The following is a 24130-nucleotide window of genomic DNA, read 5'->3' on the forward strand; positions in this document are numbered from 1 at the left end:
TTTAATTATTCTATCCATCTATCCTTCCAGCGTACAGCAATCAACCAGGATCAATCTGTGAACTAGCTAGCGCTGCGGCACCGTGCCCTCACATGTTTAATTATTAACAATATAGATTATTTAAATGAAGTTAGTTTTATCTGTATAATATAATCAACCTATTTTGCTGCATTTCATCTTAAAAATGGCGCAGGTTGTGCAATATTATAACTTAAGTGCAAGTTTACAGTGAGGTAATTGTACTTATAAGTACAAACAGTTCTACAAGAAGCACTTGATGGACTGATTGACTGTGTTTAAAGTTCTTGGGATGAAACTGTTCCTGAACCGCAAGGTCTGTACAGGAAAGACTTTGAAGCGTTTTGCCGTGGCTGAGGCAGCGTGTGCTTGATGCTGTATACCGATAATTCTCTTTCCAATCAGCTGCTGCTGTGATTCCCTACTCATCCATCCATCCATTTTCCAACCCACTGAATCCAAACACAGGGTCACGGGGGTCTGCTGGAGCCAATCCCAGCCAACACAGGGCACAAGGCAGGAACCAATCCCGGGCAGGGTGCCAACCCACCGCAGGATTCCCTACTCAGATACAGTGATATAAATACTCTGAGTGGTGCAGTGAGAGTAATATGAAAAAAGATGATCTGTGGCAACCCTTAACAGGAGCAGCTGAAAGAAGAAAAAGAAGGTGCTGTGACAATAACAACGCTAAAGCAGTTATGGTATTTGGAATACTATGGCTATTCCCTGGATCATTATATTGTTACATGTTAATTACAATCAGATGCATTACACTAATAAACAATATGCAGTTAATTTCAGTGTACATTTATAAAGCCGCCTCAGGGATGTTGATCTGAAAAAGAAAGATAAACCACACAGGAACAGTAGTACTGCTTTGATGCTGGGTGCCACCAATCTGCAAAACCGAGTGGAGAACTTGCGTACGTCAGGGTATGAGGTACCGTGGAAAAGTGCGTGGCTTTATGCCAAGTTTAGGTTTTATACATTTGAACGTGGAAACGTCCTTACGCAACATTTCTGTGCATACGCACTGTTTATACATGAAGCCCCTGATCATTATCAGATAACAGGTGACTGCATAAAAAACCTGAAATAAGTACACTTGTCATCAGAATGCAATTGGATCACTCCAACAACTTCATTTAAAAGTGTTCAAAGCAGATATTGCCATTTCGCTTTTTTATTTAATGCATGCTCTGTGCCAAAATGTCACTATGCCAAATTATAATAGACATGTGCACCAGCTTGTTCTGTTTTTAACTCCTACACAGTGCTCTCGTTAACTCCACTGTCCTAGTGTGAAGGTGTAGTGTAGCCTGAAGGTGTAGTATGTGTTATTTTTGTCTTAACAGGGTCCTCTTTCTTTGAAAGTTGTCAGTAAACTTAGTATATCTTCACCGGTTTGAAGAGTCTACTGTGTTCTTATCAACAAAAGAAATTTAAATAATGTAAACATATTAAATAATAGTATTCAAACCAGTTTCATCCAATTAAGAGTGTTTATTCCAGGAACACTAACTCCTGTTTACTCTATGAGCAATTAAATCAATATGAATAGAACAGTTTCAGTTAGATTAAAGCAAATTAATTGGTCATGTAATATCATCTTTTTTCTTTTTTGTTACAGAATTCAGTAACAGTTATATATTACATGCACAGTTAAAAAAGGGTGATTAAAACTGAGCAGCACACTTTTAAAAGTATTCTGGCAGCACAGGAGGCACAAATAGGGACTAATATAAAAATTAACCATCACGTCCTTGAGGAGGTGAGAAGAAAAACCCAAGCAAACTTGAAATGTACAAACTCCAAACTGGGGCGTAGTGTTCAAATCCAAGTAAGCTGGATTCATGAAGTAGCAAATTATCCATTGTGCTACTTTGTTGCCTATTAATATTATAATTACAATATTTCTTGGCATCCAAGGTTTCTGTACAAAGATATTTAAAGGACAAAAGATTAAAAAAATAATGTGCTCATTCATTTTTACTTGTTATTGGAGAGATTACTAAGCTGAAGAAGTATAGAGGAGATACATGGTGTGTTGCTTCCTTTCTGACTTTCAAAACACGCCACTTTTCATGTGATACTGAAATATGATTAAAGATATTGCTAATGCTCTGTGGTAAGTTGAAAAAATTGAGAAGAGAAGATACATTCAGCTTTTTCTTTTCCTTTAAGCCAAAAATAAAATTTTATTTAAACCATTCTATTTCAGCTACTCATAGTGCCCTATACTCTTGCTTGAAAAACACTGTTATCACAAAGGCTTGAAATGTTAACACTGTAATATTTTACATTAGTGCCTTGACTTGGCAGGAAACAGATAACTCATTTTTTGAGGTGAACCAGGAGATGAACGCCAAAGGCAAAACAAAACAAATGAAATATAAATTAAGTGACTGAAACTCAGTCGAGAGGCAAGAATCAAAGTCAAAATTCAGGCAGGATATCAAAACCAGGCAAGATATGAATATAATTAGCAAAGATTTACAGATTGATAAAGCTTGGTGCAAACGCTGAACTTTTATCCCATTGAGCTGATAAACTTGTGCTTATGACCCTGGAGACCACTCCCCTAGAAACATGGGATATGACCCTAACTGCGGTTACACAAAATGACATATAGTATAGAAAAGGCCATAAGACCCTGCAATCTAGTCCTGATCATGACAATTAGTCTATGTAAAGTAGACTGTTTTGATTGGGGGTTGGGATGAGTTTGAGTTTCTAGTTAACATCGTGATGAAAAAGTGCAAAATTTTAAACTTTCCATTCAATATCCTTGTCCAGGTCCATTGAAATAAACATTGAACATAATATTTATTTATACACAGTATTTTTTCTTCTAAATTATCCTTATGTTTCAAAAGTGTAAAAATCACTTTTAGAACATAATAAAATACATACCCAAAATATTGACACTTGGAAATTTCTTGTCATCTCTACCTGTGCTACTTGCCTAAGATGGGAAGAAATCTAAGTAATCAATGTAGACCTAATGTTTTCTATTTGACATGGGTTATTTATTTAGTCTGGTATAATAATTACACCCAATCCCTTGTGGCACTGTTTTTCTTGTCAAATTGACCACTCTTATAGTCAAAGTGTTTTGCTGGGAAAATGCAGTGATGGTCACTACTGCATTGGCCTGGTTTAGCGACTCTAACATAGTTGTGTCAGGGCTTTGGTTTCTGGATGTGCACATACAATTTATTATTATTGTCACTTGTTCATTGTCCACCAAGTGAAGGTATCAGTCATATAACTACAAACCTCATTCATGTGGCCTGAGTGGGTGCAGGAAAGTTGCAGCTGTGTTGGTGTCAATGGCATATAACATCAGACAACAGAATAGGCCAAAATGACCAATTTTCTTATTTTTAGGCTCATATTTTGTATTTTTGTTATTTTTTATTATTCTTCTACATATTTTGTCTATTTTTAAAAATGTCTTTATAACCATAGCCACTGGATAGATGCACAGATGTACTGTCACTTGTTCTTTTATTAAGACAGGTATTTTTGTTGAATTTAGCTAATTGTAAATATTATTAGTATTTGTAGCTGCATTTGTCTAGTTTCGAAAACTTCTACAGCTTCTGCTTTCTAAAGGAGTTCAGGCAATGAGTGTGACTCAATGACACATATGTAAATAATTCCATAGTTCAAATGTCTCTGTTTTAAAGTTTTAGTAAAAATTCAAGGCAAAAGCATTTATACAAAAATTGATAATGCAAAAGAAAACTTTTATAAACAGGCCAAATTCCGTTACAACCAATATCGTTACAATGAAATTTTCATTACAACAAAGTATTTTTACAGCTCTGACAGTTTCCCCATAAGACAGAGACTATAAAAATCTTGTTACTCCAAAATACATTCAGATACTCATTACAAGGAAGTGCCCAAAAGACCTTGAAATGCCTGAATGAATTATCCACAGAACAGTCAAGAGAATGAATCATCCACAGAGCAGTTAGTTCTGTAGTTGCAACTCAGTTGGGCACAACGATCCCTAAACAGAAACATGGTAAATTTTTCTCTTTCTTCGAACTTTCCTCATACTTTTTTTTGCTGTTTGTTTTCTGTGGTTTTCAGTGATACCTTTTGCTTATTGCTTATTTAACTCATTGTCACTCTTCTACAGAAATGATAGACACAAAAAAACAACAACAGTTCACATTAGATAGATAGATAGATAGATAGATAGATAGATAGATAGATAGATAGATAGATAGATAGATAGATAGATAGAATATTAAATTAAAGAGTGATAAAAATGCAGGTAAAAACAGACAATAACTTTGTATAATATTAACGTTTACCCCCCCCCCCCCCAGGTGGAACTAAAGAGTCGCCTAGTGTGGGGGAGGAACGATCTCCTCAGTCTGTCAGTGGAGCAGGACATTGACAGCAGCACCTGCAGTCTGTCTGGAGATGATACTGTTTAGTGGATGCAGTGGATTCTCCATGATTGACAGGAGCCTGCTGAGCGCCTGTTGCTCTGCCACAGATGTCAAACTGTCCAGCTCCATGCTTACAATAGAGCCTGCCTTCCTCACCAGTCTGTCCAGGTGTGAGGTGTCCTTCTTCTTTATGCTGCCTCCCCAGCACACCAATGCGTAGAAGAGGGCGCTCGCCACAAGCATCTGATAGAACATCTGCAGCATCTGCATGCAGATGTTGAAGGACGCCAGCCGTCTAAGGAAGTATAGTCGGCTCTGTCCTCTCTTGCACAGAGTATCAGTATTGGCAGTCCAGTCCAATTTATCATCCAGCTGCACCCCCAGGTATTTATACTGTAGGTCTGCACCCTCTGCACACAGTCACCTCTGATAATCAAGAGGTCCAGGATGGGCCACCACCAGCTCTTTGGTTTTGCTGGTGTTCAGCTGTAGGTGGTTTGAGTCGCACCATTTAACAAAGTCCTTGATTAGGTTCCTATACTCCTCCTCCTGCCCACTCCTGATGCAGCCCATGATAGCAGTGTCGTCAGCGAACTTTTGCATGTGGCAGGACTCCGAGTTGTGTTGGAAGTCCGATGTATATAGGCTGAACAGGACCAGAGAAAGCACAGTCCCCTACGGTGCTGCTGACCACAATGTTAGACCTGCAGTTCCTGAGACGCACATACTGAGGTCTGTCTGTAAGATATTCCACGATCCATGCCACCAGGTATGAATCTACTCCCATCTCTGTCAGCTTGTCCCTAAGGAGCAGAGGTTGGATGGTGTTGAAGGCACTAGAGAAGTCCAGAAACATAATTCTTACAGCACCACTGCCTCTGTCCAAGTGGGAGAGTGATCGATGTAACATATAGATGATGGCATCTTCGCTCCCACCTTCTCCTGGTATGTGAACTGTAGATGGTTTAAGGCGTGGCGGACCTGTGGCCTCAGGTGGTGAAGCAGCAGCCGCTCCATGGTCTTCATCACATGTGACATCAGAGCGAAAGGCTGGAAGTCGTTCAGCTCACTAGGACGTGATACCTTTGGGACTAGGGTGATGCAGGATGTTTTCCAAAGCCTCGGGACTCTCCCCTGTTCCAGGTTCAGGTTGTAGATGCGCTGTAGAGGACTCCCCAGCTCCAACGCACAAGCCTTCAGCAGTCATGGCGATACTCCATCTGGACCCACTGCTTTGCTAGCACGAAGTCTCCTCAGCTCTCTGCTTACCAGGGCTGCTGTAATTGTGGGTGGGGGGAAACTCTCTCCTATGCTGGTTTTTCCATTAGGAAAAAACTCAAAATTTTTGCTGCTCTCGATTACATAAAAAAGAAAAAAGACGTTGCTAGTGAATTCAGAATTTTGCCATCAACACTGTCAACTTTCTTGGAAGACCAAGCAAAAATAGAAGAAAAATCTCGGGTTGCAAACCTTGAGCCTTGGCACAAACTTATGCAAACTGCTGCATTTGAAGATGTGGTTCAGTGATGCTCGTTCAAGAAACATTCCTATTAGTGGGCCATTCATTCAAGAAAAAGAAAAGTCACTGTCTATCTCTTTGAGCCACAAGGATTTTACTGCCAGATGGGCTTGACTAATCCGCTTCGGAATCGTTTTGGAATTGCAGCCAAAGCAGTCTGTGAAGAAGAATCTCCAGTTCCAATTGAAAAAGCAAACAAATGGCGTGCAGGTGAAATCAGGAAAATCATTTCAGCTTCTGAGCCTGAAGACATCCACAATGCTGATGAGACTGGAATCTTCTACCAGCTGCCACAGCATTGCACTTTAGCACTAAAAGGTGATCCATGCTGAGGAGGAAAAAAATCTAAACTAAGGTTGACAGCTCTACTTTGCTGCAATTCAGTTGGCAGCCACAAAGTTATTCCTCTCATCATTCGCAAGTCAACTAATCCTCTGTGTTTTAAGGGTGTTACTCCTTCCCTGGGAGTATAAAGCAAACCAGCGAGACATTTTGGGAAACTGGGGCAATAACTGGACAAGGATATGAAAAAGAAGAAAAGGAAGATTCTGCTTCTGACTGATAACTGTGCTGCCCACAGCATGCTTCCACATTTAGATAATGTTCGTGTTGAGTTTCTCCCGCTCAATTGCACAGCAGTGCTTCAACCATTGGATTTGGGCATCATTTGCATCCTGAAAGTGTATTATCGCATGGAAATGCTGATAAAAATTCTCGTCACCATAACTTGTAGACAGGAGGAGATGAAAATTAACGTGAAAGAAGGTATTGAAATGATTGCAAACGCCTGGATATAGAAAGCACTATAGCAACAAATACAGTATCTCATTACTATGAAATTTTCATTCCAACTAAATATTTTTTTTGGGCACTGGCACTTCGTTGTAACAGAATTTGACTTGTACATATTTCTATTCAAGTTTTGTATATTGTTACACTTGGGTCACAGATTTGCACAGAGACACAGGAGGTTGTAGAAAAAAAAGAAACTTTATTCAAAGCACTGCAAACAAACATTTGTCTCTTTTCAAAAGTTTAAACGTGCTCCATGACAAGTCAGAGATGACAGTTCCGCCAGGAGCAGAGAATGTCAGAGAGAGAGAGGAGCAAAACAATCAATTCCAAAACTGACAGGCGCTGTACAAGGCTTTTAAGTAAGCGGAGTACCGCGCGTTATAGCACAAGTAAGAAGGGTAAGGATCAATGTGAAGGTAGACTGTCAGCTGTTTCAGGGGTTTTCCCAGGGGCGTCTGTGTCCTCTGAAGGTGCGATCAGCCCTCCAGCTTACACCCCCCTCCTCAGCTTTATTCACATTCTCGTGAATCAAACGACTCTCTGTACCAGGTTCATACAGCCGTCTGCATTGACGTGCTCAGAGCCTGGTCGATGCTTTACCATAAAGCTGTAAGGTTGTAAGCCCAGAAACCATCTCATGAGAAAAGAGTTTGTATCTTTCTGATGGTATAACCATTGAAGTGGAGCATGATCAGTTACCAAAGTGAAATTTCAATCCCAAAAGTAATAACGAAGTGCTTTGACAGCCCATCTAATCGCCAAGCATTCCTTCTCAATTGTCGAATAATTGTGTTCCCTAGGAAGTAATTTCCTACTCAAATATATGATAGGGTGCTCTTCTCCATCAAAAATCTGTGACAGGACTGCGCTTACACCAAACTCACTTGCGTCTGTTTGTAAGACAAAATCCTTTGAGAAATCGGGATTCCGCAGAACCGGATAAGTAGACAAAGCAGTTTTCAAATCACAGAAGGAACGTTCACAAATTTCTCTCCATAAAATAGGGCGGTTTCTCCTGCCTCTAGTAAGTTTTGAAAGAGGAGCAGCCCTATGTCCAAAGTTAGGGATGAACCTTCTGTAGTAAACAGCAAGCCCCAGAAAGGCACGTATCTGTTTCTGTGTTTTTGGTTGCGGGTAAGCAAGTATCTCTTCCACTTTCCTTAACTGTGGCCGAAGTAAACCCCTGCCCATAGAATAACCTAAGTAATGAGTCTCAGACATACCCAGTTTACATTTCTTTGGGTTAGCAGTAAGGCCAGCCTGTCTCAAGCTTTCAAGAACAGCTTGAAATCGCTCTAAATGTGTTTGCCAATCATTGCTGAAAATCACGACATCATCAAGGTACGCCCCGGAATATTCAGAATGAGGATGCAGGATCTGATCCATCATACGCTGGAAAGTTAGAGGTGCCCCATGAAGACCAAACGGGAGTCTCGTAAATTCATAAAGTCCATCAGGAGTCACGAATGCTGTTTTCTCACAACTGCCAGCCTCTAGAGGCACCTGCCAATAACCCTTCGTGAGATCTAGCGTGGAGATATAGCTCGCCTGACCCAGTTTGTCCAACAGCTTGTCAACACGGGGCATCAGATAAGCATCAAATTTAGAGACCTTATTCAAGCGCCTGAATTCGATACAGAAGTGAACCGAACCGTCTTGCTTTGGGACTAATACGACAGGGCTACACCAGTCACTTTTACTTTCACGTATTACACATAATTCCAGCATCTTCTTGACTTCTTCGTGCACAATATTTTGTCGCACTTCCGGAATCCAATATGGCCCCATCTGTATGCAAACATCGGGTTCAGTAGTGATTTTATATTCTGCAAGGTTAGTCTTGCCTGGCAAGTCTGAAAAGACATCAGTGTTCCGTTCAATCAAAGATAACAGTTCTGTCTTCTGTGAGTCAGTCATATCGTTACCAATGGCAACATTGGTCTGAGAAACAGCAGCCAAGGAAGTGTAAACCCCTTGTCGGTCGTGCCATTCCTATCAAGAGATTAATTTGTAAAATCTGGAATGGTTTGCGCCGGCCTGGTATTCTAACCTTGTAATTTATCAGACCCATACGCTCCTCAATAATGGCGGGGCCCTGATATTTAGCTAGGAATTTGTGCGGGTCAGATGGAACCAGTACCAAAACACAATCACCAGGTTTAAATTCAAGGAGCTTACTGCGCCTATCGTGAGTTTCCTGCTCACGTTGTTGATGCTCCACAGCAATAGAAGAAAGCTTAGAAATTCTATCTTGCAACGAAACTACCCGATTTGCAAAGCTCGGCCCAAGAGCTGTTGACTCGTTTCCTATCCATTCCTCTTGTACAACATCCATGGATGCCTCTCGGGCACCTGCCAAATAACAGCTCGAACGGACTCAAGCCAGTGGACGCCTTTGGTGATTCCCGCACCGCGAGCATAACAAAAGGCAGGACAGAGTCCCAGGATGTAGGATCATTATGAGGGACTCGCCTGATCATCTGTTTTAAAGTCTTGTTAAACCGTTCAGTCAAACCATTAGTTTGTGGATGGTAAACAGTGGTACTCAATTTCTTAATAGCAAAGCTGTCACACAATTGTTTCATCACACGAGAAGTAAAAGGTGTGCCCTGATCAGTTAAAATTTCTCTAGGGATGCCAATACGAGTAAAAATCCCACACATAGCTTTGAGTACAGCGGAGGAGTTGGCCTTTTTCAAAGCAGCCACCGCTGGATATCGTGTTGCATAGTCAACCAACACCAGCAAATATTAGTACCCATTTTTAGTCTTAGGTAAAGGGCCTACAATATCTAATCCCACCCACTGAAAGGGGATTTCCAAAATAGGCATAGAACAAAGGGGAGCCCGAGGAGGCTTATAAGCGGAGACAATCTGACAGTCAGGACATGAAGTACAGAACCGTTCAACATCTTTTCCCATATTCAGCCAATAAAATCGTTTTGATAACAGCTCTTTGGTCTTATCAGCCCCCAGGTGCCCTCCCAAGATGTGAGAGTGGGCCAGCTGCAAAAGAATTTCCCTATGCACTTCAGGTACAACTAGTTGTTCAATAAATTCCGCCATTAAACGGTCTGAAATCATTCTGAAAAGACAACCGTCTTTTTCTAGAAAGTGTGGAGTTTTCAAGCCCCCGGTATCACGCTCTTGGTAATAAGAATCATTGGCAGAGTGAGCCTGTTTAAATGCATATTCTAATGAGCTATCAATATGTTGCAAGCGCACAAAGTCCAACTGCTTGCTAGTACTCGGTTTGTGATCGGAGGCATTTGCAATCTGAGAAGATGTAGATGGGCCTGCCTGCCACTCTAAGGAAGTGGAACATTCTGAGTGATTTGAAATACCTCCTCGGCATCCATCTGTGCAACCACTGCTGGTACCACTTGTCACGCTTGGGTCATAGATTTGCACAGAGACACAGGAGGTTGTAGAAAGAAAAGGAACTTTATTCAGAGCACTGCAAGCAAACATTTGTCACTTTTCAAAAGTTTAAACATGCTCCATGACAAGTCAGAGATGACAGTTCCGCCAGGAGCAGAGTATGTCACGGAGAGAGAGAGAGAGACAGACAGAGACAGAGAGAGAGAGAGAGGAGCAAAACAATCAATTCCAAAACTGACAGGGCTTGTACAAGGCTTTTAAGTAAGCGCGAGAGGGTTATAGCGCAAGTAAGAAGGGTAAGGAGCAATGTGAAGGTAGACTGTCAGCTGTTTCAGGGGTTTTCCCAGGGGTGTCTGTGTCCTCTGAGAGTGCGATCAGCCCTCTAGCTTACAATATCTTATGTTTCTTTGACTTCTCTATATAACAAACAGTCTTATGTTCATACATCAAAATTGCAGACATGATACATGAACGGTCAGAAAACCGTATGCAGTCGTCACCCCAAAGAAAACAAAGCAAATCAGACTGTTATGTTTCTAGCTAACTAAAGGCTGCCTAAAATTCTACTACTGCAGTTTAGAAAAAAACTGAGCACTAAGAAAGTTTCATTACAAGTAAGCTTTAGGGATTAAAAAGAATTATCAATTATCTATGAGAAACTCACACTCTAAACAAATTAAGCAATCACTCACTGTGCATTTTAACATTAAACATTCTATGATTGGCTCTTACTGTATTAACACTTGTATATAAAGGGCAAGTCTATAGTGATAAAGTAAAACTAACAGAAGCAAACCAAAATGATAAAATGCCTAACATGCCTTTCACAACTCACATTTTTCCTTATATTCAATTTAAATAATTAAAATTATGTGTACTATACATACTGATGCTTTTAGTCAGTCATCTAAAGTGGCAGGTGTACACTTTAAATTAAAACTATTCATAAAAAAATAAAAGTTAGCCATATGGATAGATATACACATTATAATAGGGATTGATGATCTGAAAGAGAGTCCTTGCTTTTACAGTACTTGTTTATATTGTGAATCTTTTATTTCACTTTTCCCAATCCCATCCAGATTTAATTCCTGCACTGTGCCAAGTTTTGAGGGTTTAAGGATTAGTCATTGGAATCAAAAGATTCGGCAGCAGAGGACTTTAGTGTTGATTTTATTTAAACTAAGGATTAAAACTTAATTTGAGGACCCTGGTCTTTGATACACAATGAAGCGGAAGGGTTTGAATTTGGCATTGCTGATTATTGTGATTTTTTTTTTCAGTTTCTGAAATATTCTTGCTATTTGGAATAAAAATGAAATAGATGTAAACTGTTTGCCTAAAAAGCTCACAGTCCAGTTCATTTGCTTTTTTTCACTCATATAAAACAGAAAGCAAACAGAATCTTAACTTTTCAAACCAAGTCTACGATAACCATTGCGTGAAGATGAAATCCTAATTAGTTTTTTTCTTTGCAATTTTATTTTTCTTTTGTTTTCTCTGTATTAATTTTGAAGTAAATTGTCAAATCTGTTATGTTTTTGTTATTTTATTGATGAGTAGCATGTCATTGCAATGTTCTGCTTTTCAAATCTAAAATATATATTAAAAAAAATTAACCACATCCATGCACACCCCACCTCCACCAAATTCAATTCCTGCATTGCACCCAGTGATGCTGGGATATAGTCAATCCCTTCAGATTCTTAACTGAATGTGTCTTAAAAAATTAATATTCATCCAAAGCTCCTATACCTATTCCAGACCATTTCTATATACTGTATGTTAGAAATGTGGAGAAAAATAATATGCAAAACTTTCCTTATCATTTGCATATCATGACCTCATCACTGTTTTTTAATACAATTAACGCTTATAAAGTATTTTAAAAATAAAAATGTGATAACTCTTTGATGATGTAAACAAAATAACTAAAAATGTTTCTACTTTTAAACAGTTAAGTAATAATGGTCTGGATAAAGTTCCCAGATGCAGTTGAATGTTATGCTTTGTGAACATTTCCTGACCTGTTGAAGATGTAATAACCTGCCGAGGCCCACCAATTTATTAATTGTGACCTGCTAGAGACCCTGAGGTAGCCCTCCCACTGAGCAAAACTTCCTCTCTCTCAGAACACTTAGTAAGATTAATTTGACACCTAGAGTGCTTTGAGAACTTGCTATTCTTATTAACAAATGTTTCTTTTCTTTTTAACTCGCCTACACAATTGTATTATAGAAAAATATACATAGAAAACTTTATTGGATGTACAAATAAAAAAGTGAATTTCTTTATAGAAAGAATATTCAGGTGTTCTTAAGAATCAGTTTTGCAGCAAACCCAATCGTGCATGCAATAACTACTTTTTTTTTCTGACTCCTCTCTCAAAAAGATCATGATGACAGATAATTTTTACCTAAATAGTAGATCTAAATATATAGTCCATAAAACAAGTCCATCTTTTAATACAGCCAAATAGAACAAAATAAACAAAAAAACTTTTGATAGAAGAATTCTGTGTTCAACAACCAGGATCACAATTGCTAGGTCTCCCTTTTTTAAACTTCTTGTGTTCACTGCCAGTGCAGAATTGCAAATAGGAATTTTTTTTTTATTTACGCACTCCTTTCCCAATACCAATGACAACTTATTTGGTGGAGTTCATATATTCATGTACCTTCTGCAGTGACCAGGATATGGCAGTATGTAAAAGCTGCATGTTTTTTCATATTGTGGTATACTGTAGGCGAATGGCCCCTCGCCTTTCCTTCTCTCTCTCTGTATCACCTCTTGACTTTGACTCGGCATCTTCAGGACATTAACATTGTTTTAAAGCTGTTCCTGTTGACTTTATACTTGGGGTCTTTGTCTTAGTGGAAAACACAATTTCCCCCAAGGTGTAGTTTTTTTGCAGACTGCATCTGCTTTTCCTCCAGTATTTTCTTGCATTTTGCTGAATTCATTTTCCCCTCTACCTTTATAAACTTTCAGTATTGGCAGCACAGGAGTATCCCTTTAGCATGATGTTTCCTTGAAAATGCATTTTATTCACATTCCTAGTACACAAAGCCATTTTACATTGTATATCATGGTTCTGGACAATAAAAATCTTCCTTTTGTGTGACGAAAGTCTAATGTTCAACAGAGAATGGTATCAGTTTATAATTTGTAATGGGTTCCTGAATTTTTGTCTTACAATAGCCATTTTTTCCGAGAAAGAAATCTTTCACTTAATGTGCTGTCATGTAAACTCCTGGGGCATCCTGGTTAAACAGTATGTACACACAAAAAATGTTGCATATGCTCGTTCCCATGCTCACATGGATAAGTACAAAAACTAAACTTGAAGCCACACACATTTTCACGGCAATCTCAGACCAAGCATATGCATGTTTCTGCTCAGTTTTGTAAACAGGCAGCACCCAGCGTCAAAGCAGTGCTACTATTTCTGTGTGCTTTCCCTTCCCTTTCTTTTTTAAATTTGCATCCATGACGCAAATCAAATCAAATACACAGAAATTAACTGCATATCATTTAAAAATTTAAGGCACTTGATTGTAATAATTCTTTAAAAATATAATGATGCACTAAATGGCCAAACTATTCCAACTACTAAGGCTGCATTAGCGTTATTTGAAGACATCACAAATGAAAGAATTAGAAGAGAGCATGTATTTAAAGACCATACAAATTTCTTGCCCCATGATGATGACTGGCTTCTAAGTCGGTTTAGATTTCCAAGAGCTATCCTCTTGGAGCTGTTAGAATATTAGGATGCATACTTGACATCATTTGTATGATGAAATTCATCAAAGTATGTATATTACATTTTACAGATAAATTGTTAACTTAATTTAAATAATGTATACTCTTAATAATTAAACATGTGGGAGCACGGTGGCCTGGTGAAAGTGCTGCTCCTTTGCAGTAAGGGTGTGTGGTGTAGCGGGTTTACAGCTCAACTCAAAAAGGCCACTTTTTAAATAAATAGTCACTGCACTCGTGACTTAGAGAGGGAGAGTGGTAGTGTGGAGGATCGGTTCCAGGAGCTTAATTGATGCCGGGAGCTGCTAATTGCCACACCTGATCCACATCCCCGTGATAAATAATAGAAGTGTGAGGCGGCTAGGGAAAAAAAAAAAGAAAAAGAACGTGAAGGGAGGTTAACCCCTTCACCGCCCTCTGCCGGATATATCCAGCACCGTTGTTTTAATGCTAACGCCATACTGCCGGAATTATCCGGCACATTTGCCTGTGGTTATATGAATGCCTGGCAAGTAGTATAACTGACGGTTTGGCGTGGGTATTATTACTACGTTGTATTTCGACAAGTCTGTGGTTGTTTTGGCCGGTCATGTGACGTGATTCGCATGTAACAGCTGTGAATATGGCGAAACGTAAACTGACTTCAAGTGAGGCTTTGCAGGCGATTTTGGACAGTTCTGATCATGATTGTAGCAGTTCTGAAGAAGATTTTAGTGACAGTGATGAGCAGCAACGTGCGCTGCATGATATTGTGAATGAAGACGCATCGGATGACGGCGCTGAGTGGGTGTATCCCCAGCATCTCAGCTGGGCTGCTGCCCGTGGTGAACTACCTTTTCTGCATTCGTTTGAGGCAACATGTGGCTTTATTGTTGATGTAAACAATTACACTGCTGAGCAGTTTTATGAGCTGTTTGTGTCACCTGATTTGATCAGACATTTTGTTCATCAGACAAATCTGTATGCAGCACAGTTTATTGAGAAAAATCCCAATTTACCTCCACATTCCCGTGTTCGTGCTTGGTTTGACACTGATGAAAACGAAATGAAAAAATTCATTGGGATTTTGATGTTGATGGGAATAATCAGAAAACCAGATATTGAGATGTACTGGTCTACAGATCCTATGTATGCAACACCTATTTTTGCAGCTGTCATGACACGTAACCGATTCTCTTTGCTGCTGAAATTCTTTCATTTGAATGACAACAGAAACGAGCCAGATAAGAAAGATCCAAACCGCGACCACTTGTTCAAGCTACGTCCTTTGATTGATCATTTATTTGAAGCATTTCAGTTGCCCTACATGCCAGGACCGTCAGTTGCAGTTGATGAAAGTTTATTGTCGTGGAAGGGCCGCTTACAGTTTCGACAGTATCTACCATTGAAAAGGGCACGGTTTGGTATTAAGATGTTTTGCTTAGCTGAGAATTCAGGTTACATTTATAGATTTCGTGTATACACTGGCAACTTGCACAACATTTAGTGGTCAATACTGCTTGAATAAATGTAAAAAATGTAAAAAAAATGTAAAAAAGTAAAAAAACAAAAATTGTTCAGATTTCGCCTGGCGTGGGGAATATTTAGGGAGTTGGCGGTTAAAGGGTTAATGGAGAAGGAGGCAGGAAGGAGAAAGCCGGTGCAGGAGCGTGAGAAAGAACAAGAGCAGACTTGCGCTGATTGCAGGCAGCTTGGGAGAGCTGAGCCCGAGTGGGATGTTTGGTCGGCACCCTAGGGCCGTTGGTAGTGGTCGCTCCTGCTGAGCACTTGTTTGGAGTAGGAGTGACCAGGAGAAGGTTGGCTCACCGCAGCGAAGGTCGCGGGAGTCAGGGTACTTGGGAAGTGGAAGCCCCAGCGTGAGCGTCCTGGTCGCTGGGGAGCACAAGTCTCGTCTGGGTGAGCAGAACCAAAGCCAGGGATTGAAGAGGCCACCAGATCAGTACAGGGAAGAAGGTCAGCTGCATGTAGGGTGTCTATATGACATAGACATATTTTTCTTCACTGTGTCCCTATTTTTTTTTCTCTGTGACCCTAATACACTTCCGTATAACACTCAGATGGTAGGCTGCAACTCACCTTTTCACGTTGACTTTAATATCTTACCACTTCTTTTTATTTTGGGCACATTGTGAGTTTCTGAACTTAAACTTTTGAGTGCCTCTGCCACGCTGTGCCACTCCATCAGTTACCTTTTATTGCTTTTATCACTGCTTCAGCCACCAAACAATACGTTTTTCCTTGCCTCCACATCACTGAGCAGGACCTCCATTTCACATTTGCTGAAATTCTTCTTTTTTTTACACATTTTTGACAATGAACGGAAGAGGCTATTTATACTGATTTGCATATTCAAATAGGTGAAATTCTGGGAGGAGTTTTCCATCTTTTTTTAGGTCATTTTTTAAAATTTTATTAAAGCAACATGACATGAAATATTAAATGTACATATACCATTAGGTTGTTTAGATTCATGATCCATGATGGGAGAGTAGAGCTCGGCCAACATTGAAAAGTATACAGTATATTGTAATGTTGAATATCTGGTTTGTATTCTAGTTTTGATTTTTAGACCTAGGAGAATTAATCAGAATTACTTTATAATGGATATGCAGGAACACCTAAAATGCTTCATTTGAAAACATTAACCTAAAGATTGTTTTTGTTGAAATGGAGCACTTCTGTAATAGCTGACAGTTGTGCCCCCACATGAACATGCTAGATTTTTACTGCATCCATATTGCCTTCTGGGAGGTCAGAAATTGTAATAATTTTAGTTGAAGTCAAATACCACTGTGGCATCTCAACACAGCAAACTGTCATGTGGAGTCAACTTTATATGCACTTTAGAATACCAGCACTGGATCAATGTGTATTTTGTAGCACGGATATTTCCATTTGATGTGTAACATAAAGAATAACAAGTCAGCAAACCTATCTGAAAAATGAGATGAATATTAATACAACATGCACACTTGACCTGCATCATAAAATAAAAAGCAATGGTAGGGTGTATTTATAGTGAAAATTTTAATTCACTCTAGTCATTTTTCAGTATCACTGATTTATTTTTATATTTTCTTCACTGAAACATCACTTCTGTGGCTGATGCTCCCTAAGGGATGTCAGTGGGATGCATTCTGTTCTTGTGCTGAAGATAATAGGCACAGCTGTTTGCTCCAGGAAATTAGATCATGTAGCAGATTCATTCTTATCACACCAAGACACTCATTTTAATCATGTCACAGATTGGTCCAGTTTAATTTTAAATAAATCTATTAGTCAAATCAAGCATTTGTTTTCTGCATTAAGATGTGTTTAACATAAATTTGTGATGATATAAAAGAAAACATAAGGGAATATCTCTTTTGATCCTTCATCATCTTTACACTTTAGTTTGCAATTCTTTCAGTATTTGGAAATTAAATGTATTTAGCATTCTTTTGGTTGAACATGCCCTGCTTTAAAACTATGAAAGTGTGATCCATAGAGCTGCATTTATGTGCATGTTGAGGTTTATAATTTAATGTAGTTGATAATTCAAATTGACAGATGTTTTAGGCTTAGTACTGCTTTGTAAAAAACATTTTTCTGTATATGATTTCACTTTAACAGATATCCTTTTTCTTGAGTATTATACAGTATTTGTATCCTTTTCCTCATAGTTAATGTATTGTAAATAGTAACAACAATGTATAATGTAGATACTAGGACATTTATTCCAGAATGGCAAATAGTAAAATATTGCTAACAATAAATTAACTTTGGCAAACATCACAGTCTACGTGGTATTACCTAGAGTATGCACTACATACTGCAAGCAACAAAATAGTACAACATAAATTATATGACTAAATCCAAAAAATATAAAAGAAAAGGTTTTTAGTTCCTACAAATTATATTTTGAGAAAAAACTGTAGATTATTACTATTAAAAGATAATGCAGTGTTCTAGAAACATAAGCTTTGGTCATCAAATGTCAGACACTAGCCATGAGTTCTTAATAAACAATTAATAAACCGTCAATATGAAGATCTTTAATGATTTTAATATAGCAGCTTATTTTGTTACAAAATGTTGTGTATTTCATTAGTCAATACAACACACAGTACATTGATGTCAAGAATGGGCTAGGACTCCACATCCATTCCATCCTTTATATCTGGTATTGGCTGTGACTCTGTGCTCAGCTATTCTCTTTGTATATCATTGGACCCAGTCTGTGTTATTATGCAGCAGGCATGTGACAGAGGGTATGGGACATAAACTGAGGGAACGCTGTTATTGCATTTCATTCCTCTTGTAACAGCCCTTTAATGAAAACAACCCTGTGTCTAAGAATTTTAGTGTTTATTGACTTTGGGTTTGCCTTTGGACTCTTTGAGTTTTGATTGATATTTGCTTTGATTCCTTTAACTTCTTTTCTGCTTTTGGATCTCCAAAACATTATAAGACTGATTAGAACCATCTACTCTTCACTTCTAGGATACCAATGCTGAAGGAAATTTTTTGTTAAAGTTCATTTTATAATGCTCATGCTTTTGGATAAATAATTAATTTATTATGACTTTATCAAAATTTTCCCCTGTAGTTTAAGTATTCTTTTTCCTTAGCTCCAATTTCTGGTTATTCCTCACAGGGATATATTTTTCCTTTCTAAAGACTGAAAATTATTGAAAGCTTTTTTTGTTTTTGGTCACATATTTGTGTAGTCTCCAGGAGCTAAAATTTTACCACTTGTCATGAAAAAAAAACTTTTCTCTATCTTCAAAGAAAGCAGCAACAGAGTCCAGATGAGAATGCGGAATATTTCTTTATTTACAGAGTTACACACAAATGTCTCTGTCCATGGAGTGAGCCACCAATTAAACAATTCATTTCTTTTTATGCTTTTTTTCTAATTGCAACACCTTTTCTAATAAATTACATTATCTGACTTAATATGCAGAACTTTATTATGTCCTCCAATCAACTAAAGCTGCCAATAATTTCTGACTCATGTCTGTCTTTTGTCATGTCTGACTCATTATTCTTAACACCATTTCATTAAGAGGGGTGTTTAGCACATTCTCCCATTGATCCTAGCACCGCTTAATAGGATGGGTATATGGGCTTTCCCTTCAGCTTATCCACGTTTTCTGGAAGGGTGTTCATTACTCATTACTACATTGGTGGCTTCTCCAGGATAAGGAAAAGACCTCACTCAAGTTTTAAGTTACATTTAGTTAACTCTAGAGTTAAATTCAGTTCTTTTTCTTATATTTTATATATTTTCATACACATGTGCATAGGAGGCATTCAATGGGCTTAGCTGAATGTTGTTAGCCGGAACAAGGGTTGACTGGGTGCAGTAATGCTTTTTCTCCTTCCCCAGTAGATCTACGGAACTACAACCAGGCTCTGACATTACTTCCAGCAATGCAGTAGACACGCCTCTTCCTCCCCTTCCTCTATAAAAACCGAACCTCTTCAGATTCCCAACAATCCTGTTTTGGAAACTGTCTTTTAAGATTACTCTGTTTGAGATTCTTTTTTACCCAGACTTGTCAAGTATATGGGTTGGATCCCTAAACCTCTTTAACGTCTCTGTCTTTCATTACAATATATATATATATATATATATATATATATATATATACCCTGTACATATATATATATATATATATATATATATATATACTTGTGACAGATTGTGAAATATTATTATATAATAAGCTAAAAATTACATACACTCAAGTTCAATTCAATATCATGTGGCCATAAAGGAAAATTTATGACTATTTTTGTTTAGCTGAATTGCGGAACTTTCAAAACTTTTCTGATGCAAATATCAACTGCCCACTTCCAAGTCACTGTCTATTTCAATGCATGTTGAGAAGAATTGTACTTTATGTAAGCCCTCAACAGAGACCACTAATTATATAACTATAAAATTTATCTATTTTACCTTATGCTGCAAGTCACTTAAATAAAAACTTTGAGCTGATATTATCAAAACTCACCTTAAACTACTTAGCTGTAGTAGTGAAGATTTCCCTCTGTTTGCTAAAGTATTGTTGAGCCCTGATTCTATCTGCTCTTGGCTGCAGTTATCCTGCTTACCTGCATGTATACCATATTTAGTAAAGGAAGCTATTATCAAAGACTATGCAGACACAAACATACACACGTATGTCTGGTAATGGTGGGCTACATCAAAAAAGCAACAGCCTAAATAACAACCACTAAACATGGACAAAACAGATATAAAGAATAAAATTAAAAAAAATAAATTTTAATTTTAAAACTTCTAGAAAATGAAAATTGGGATCTATGGAAACATAGATTTACCCAATCCTGTGTTTCTAGAATTGATGGAGCCTGAATGACATGATCCGTGAGGCTGGTGATTCAGATCATTCACAAATTCTTCTTTCTGGAACAGGCTCACGTTTCTTCTGTTCCAAGAACAAAGGCTTGACAAAACCCAGCATAGTTACTGGGGCATGGAACACCCTGAAACTAACCTGCAAAAGAACAGGTTTAATGTGAAAGAGTAATGGTTTGCAACCATAAAAATAAGGAGAAGAGAATTCAATAATACAGCCAAATGTCACACCGGAAATGCCTATCCCAGTTGCACTGTTTAAAGAACCAAGAAAGCCAATGAAAAGATCCATTAATGTTGAAAATGTCATACCTTTCCTGAATTATGATTAATCAACATAGAAGCATAACTCTTTCATCAAATACTGTACCAAAAGAGACATTCTGGCATGCCCAAAGGAGTGCCTGCATGAGTATTAATGTTTTACATCAGAGACATAAATATACTATATCTGAACAACCTTCTGAAGCTTTCTGTATAACAGTGCACAGGGAAAGCAGGGAAAACGTTTTCCTGACTTTTAAGTGACATACGTAGGCACACAAATGTTGCCTTCCTGGAACAGAAACCAATAAGCACCATCACAGATGAACTCCATAGAATTACAGTACAGGTAGGGAAATCTGCTTTGAATAACTGTAGCATTTATAAGAAAGAGTTTCTGATTATAAACTTGCTGATGGTACAAGAACCCCAGCTTTAACCCTTCTTTTAAAGATATTCCTATGAAGACTCTTCACTTACACAAGAACCTACATGTTTATTAATGTGTTTTCAATTCAGGATTTTGCAGTAGAATAGACAATGATGTTTCTTCTGCATTGTCTTGTAGTTTATTTGGTTGATTGTTTTACTATTATCTATTACACTGTTCATTACTGACTTAGTTCCCTTTTTTCCCCACATACTTGTTTTTACTCAACAAGAATTTCAGTGTACTCTGTACATATGATAATAACCCAAAAAACTATAAGCTTATACTCATTTACCTATCTTGCACTCTGGCACTTATTTGCCATAACAGGCAAACTCAGTAAGCTACTCGACTAAATTTTATTAATTTAAGGTTGCTTTTGATAACATTGCCTGCGAAATATAGATAAGTATAGAATTTCCCAGTGTTTTTGGCTGTGCGTATGCAACACACATCTGCATCAACACACCAAGTATAAATAAACAATATTATGTGAAAAGAAAATCTTTTCACAGCACCTACGGTATGTTCAGATACAGACAGAAGTTCAAGTGCATAAGTTAAGTGCTCCATATAAATATCCACATAACTTCTTCCCTAACCTTAAGATAATATGAGATGCCACACACATTGTTACAAATGTTGGGGCTAAATATCCAGGGTTTGCACATGACTCAAGGGTGTTTGGAAAGTCAAACTTGTCACACATATTTGATCAGTGTAAGTAACTATGTAACAAGTGGGTGCTTTTCCAAGTCTTCCTGTTGCAGATTTGAATGTGAAAGTAATACATCTTTGGTCTCTTACACTTAAACAATTAATTTAACACTAGTCATTTTCTGTGTAGGCCTCCACAAGGCCTGAATCCAGTCAGTTCAGAAAGGGCCTGTGTGTGACATCATTGTGGTACATGTTGTATTGCACAACATTGCCACAATGAGAGAAGAGACAGATGAGCACCAGTCATCATTAAGGAAGAAAATTACCTACCCACTACCACCACCACCACCACCACCATTATCAGAGATGGCCAGGCACTAAAAGATGCAGTATATTTTGTCGGGGGATGAATAAAGACCTTTCATTTGGTCCTTGATATACTTCCAAAAAATACAGTGGTGTTGAGTTAACAAAGTGGTGTTAATTTGCTAGGGACAGCATGGTTACTAAGGGCCATCTTAATGGCTTGCATCCTGAAGGCTTGATAATATCATTCTATTATAAAAAAAATTACGAAACTTGATCTTTGGAAGAGAGATCTTTTGAACAGACATTTTTGAACTGTACAGACTGCATCTCTGCTGTTAGTCATTAGCACTAAAACATAAGTAATGTGGACTATGGCCGGCCATTCATCCCGGCCAATACCCCCACGCCGCTAGATGGAACCCTTTTGGCAGCATGGAGGTGTGCCGAATTCCAGCAGGGCATCATGGATATTGGAGTTTTCCTTCACAGCCCTGCTGGATACCATGGGGGCCGCAAGGGGACGCTGCAGGGAGGCTCAGAGACTTGTATTTGCCCTATAACCCGGAAGTACGTCCTGGTCACAAGGACAGAGGAAATGACATGCTTCCGGGATGAAGAAAAGAAGTTTTTACATGACCCGGAAGTGTTATTTAGTCACATGTACTGAGGGACAGAAACACTTCCGGGTCAAGAAGTATAAAAGGACTCTGGGAAATCCCAGACAAATGAGCTGAGCTGGGTGGAAGGGTGGCAACGCATCTGGGAGTGGAGGATTATTGATTGTGTATTGTTTATTGGAGATTTGTGGAGTGGTGGTGCTTTGTGCACTTATTTATAATAATATATATTATTATTGGACTTTTATCTGGTGTTTGGCGTCTGATCTGAGGGTTCAAGGGAGCGAGAGTGCCTTCTATCTGCCACAGTTGGCGTAGTCTGCAGGATTCTCTGGCCATCGGTTTGGCAGAGGACCTGTATTTAAAAATTTACTGTGGACAGAACCCTAAGAAGGCAGAGTCACGACACGCGGAAAAAATCGCCAAAAACCCATTTACCGAGTCAGTCATAGGTAAAAAAAAGGCCAAGCAAAACTGCAGTACCAGCGGAAGTCCAGCGCCTAATATTGTCAGCGCTCAAGACGAGCCATGGAGCGGCAACGTGCTTCGGGAGAAGCATCCGGAAGAGGACAATGGCAATGAGGTGTGTGCCGGGAGCAAATTTGAAAACTTATTTAAAATAATGCATTTTGTCCCATGCGCATACCTCCCAGGGGTCCATCCGGAGGTTCTGCGGGAGGCAGGAAAGAATCCCAAAGACGGTGGGGTACTCACAACCATGGAGCCGATGAGCGAGAAAGACTTCCGCATGTCGGGTGCCGGCGACGGACACGTGACCCACCCCGAAGGATTGTGGGAAGGAGAAGGTCTGTGTCCAGCTGCTTGTGGCTTCACCCAGGAAAAGAAGGACTTGGTTTTTCCGAAGTGGAAAGAAGAGGCGAGCGAAGCACCGCTCTCCCTACAAAAAGGTAAGGAGGTCTGGAAAATGACTGATCGGTCCATCGATAAATTGAGACAGATGGATCGCAGTCAGCCAAAAGCGGCACTGCGGACCTCCGAAAAGAATTCCAAATCCCAGTCTCCCTTGTGGAACCCGTCAGAGCACGTGCCAGGAGCAGGCGTGCTCATTGGCTCCCAGCCGGAGGGTAAGGCTAGTGATCTCCTGAACATACCTCCGGCTGAATTAAATAACTTTTTGGACATGCGCGAGCTGGAGAAGTTGCTTCAGCCCATGCACAGTTTCTTACAGGTTGTGCAGACAATCCAGAAGATCGTCACGGACGTGGGAGCAGTGCCTGAAGCTCCTATAAAAAGACTTGACGAATACCTGTGGCGATCTTCTCAGGAGCCACCTGTATAAATTAATGCGGTGGTACAGGTAAGCGAGACCCGTACCGTAAATCATAGAGAGACACAGTGTGAACCGGGCCCGCGATTAATTAGTAGCGGGTACCAAGTCACTGCAAGCCCTACACGAGAGTATGGAGTGATAACAGAAGGGACGGGGGAAGCACCAATCGAACCGGAGCAGCTGAAAAGTACTGTGTCCCGGAGCGACATGGTGCTGAAGATGCCGCCCCATGTCAATTATAAATCAAAAGGGGTTCAAACAGGGAAGGGTCTCTCTCTGACTAATAGAGAGACTCAGACTGTG

The 24130-nt window shown here is 39.1% G+C and overlaps 1 pseudogene; it reads left to right on the top strand.

Annotated features, from left to right (window-relative positions):
• Positions 1–5738: 5738 nt before the first annotated feature.
• The window catches only part of LOC127527556 (tigger transposable element-derived protein 6-like), a 42100-nt pseudogene continuing 23708 nt past the window's right edge, over positions 5739–24130 (top strand).

The sequence above is a fragment of the Erpetoichthys calabaricus genome, chromosome 4, assembly GCF_900747795.2.
Source record: "Erpetoichthys calabaricus chromosome 4, fErpCal1.3, whole genome shotgun sequence".
NCBI classification, from domain to species: Eukaryota; Metazoa; Chordata; class Cladistia; order Polypteriformes; family Polypteridae; genus Erpetoichthys; species Erpetoichthys calabaricus.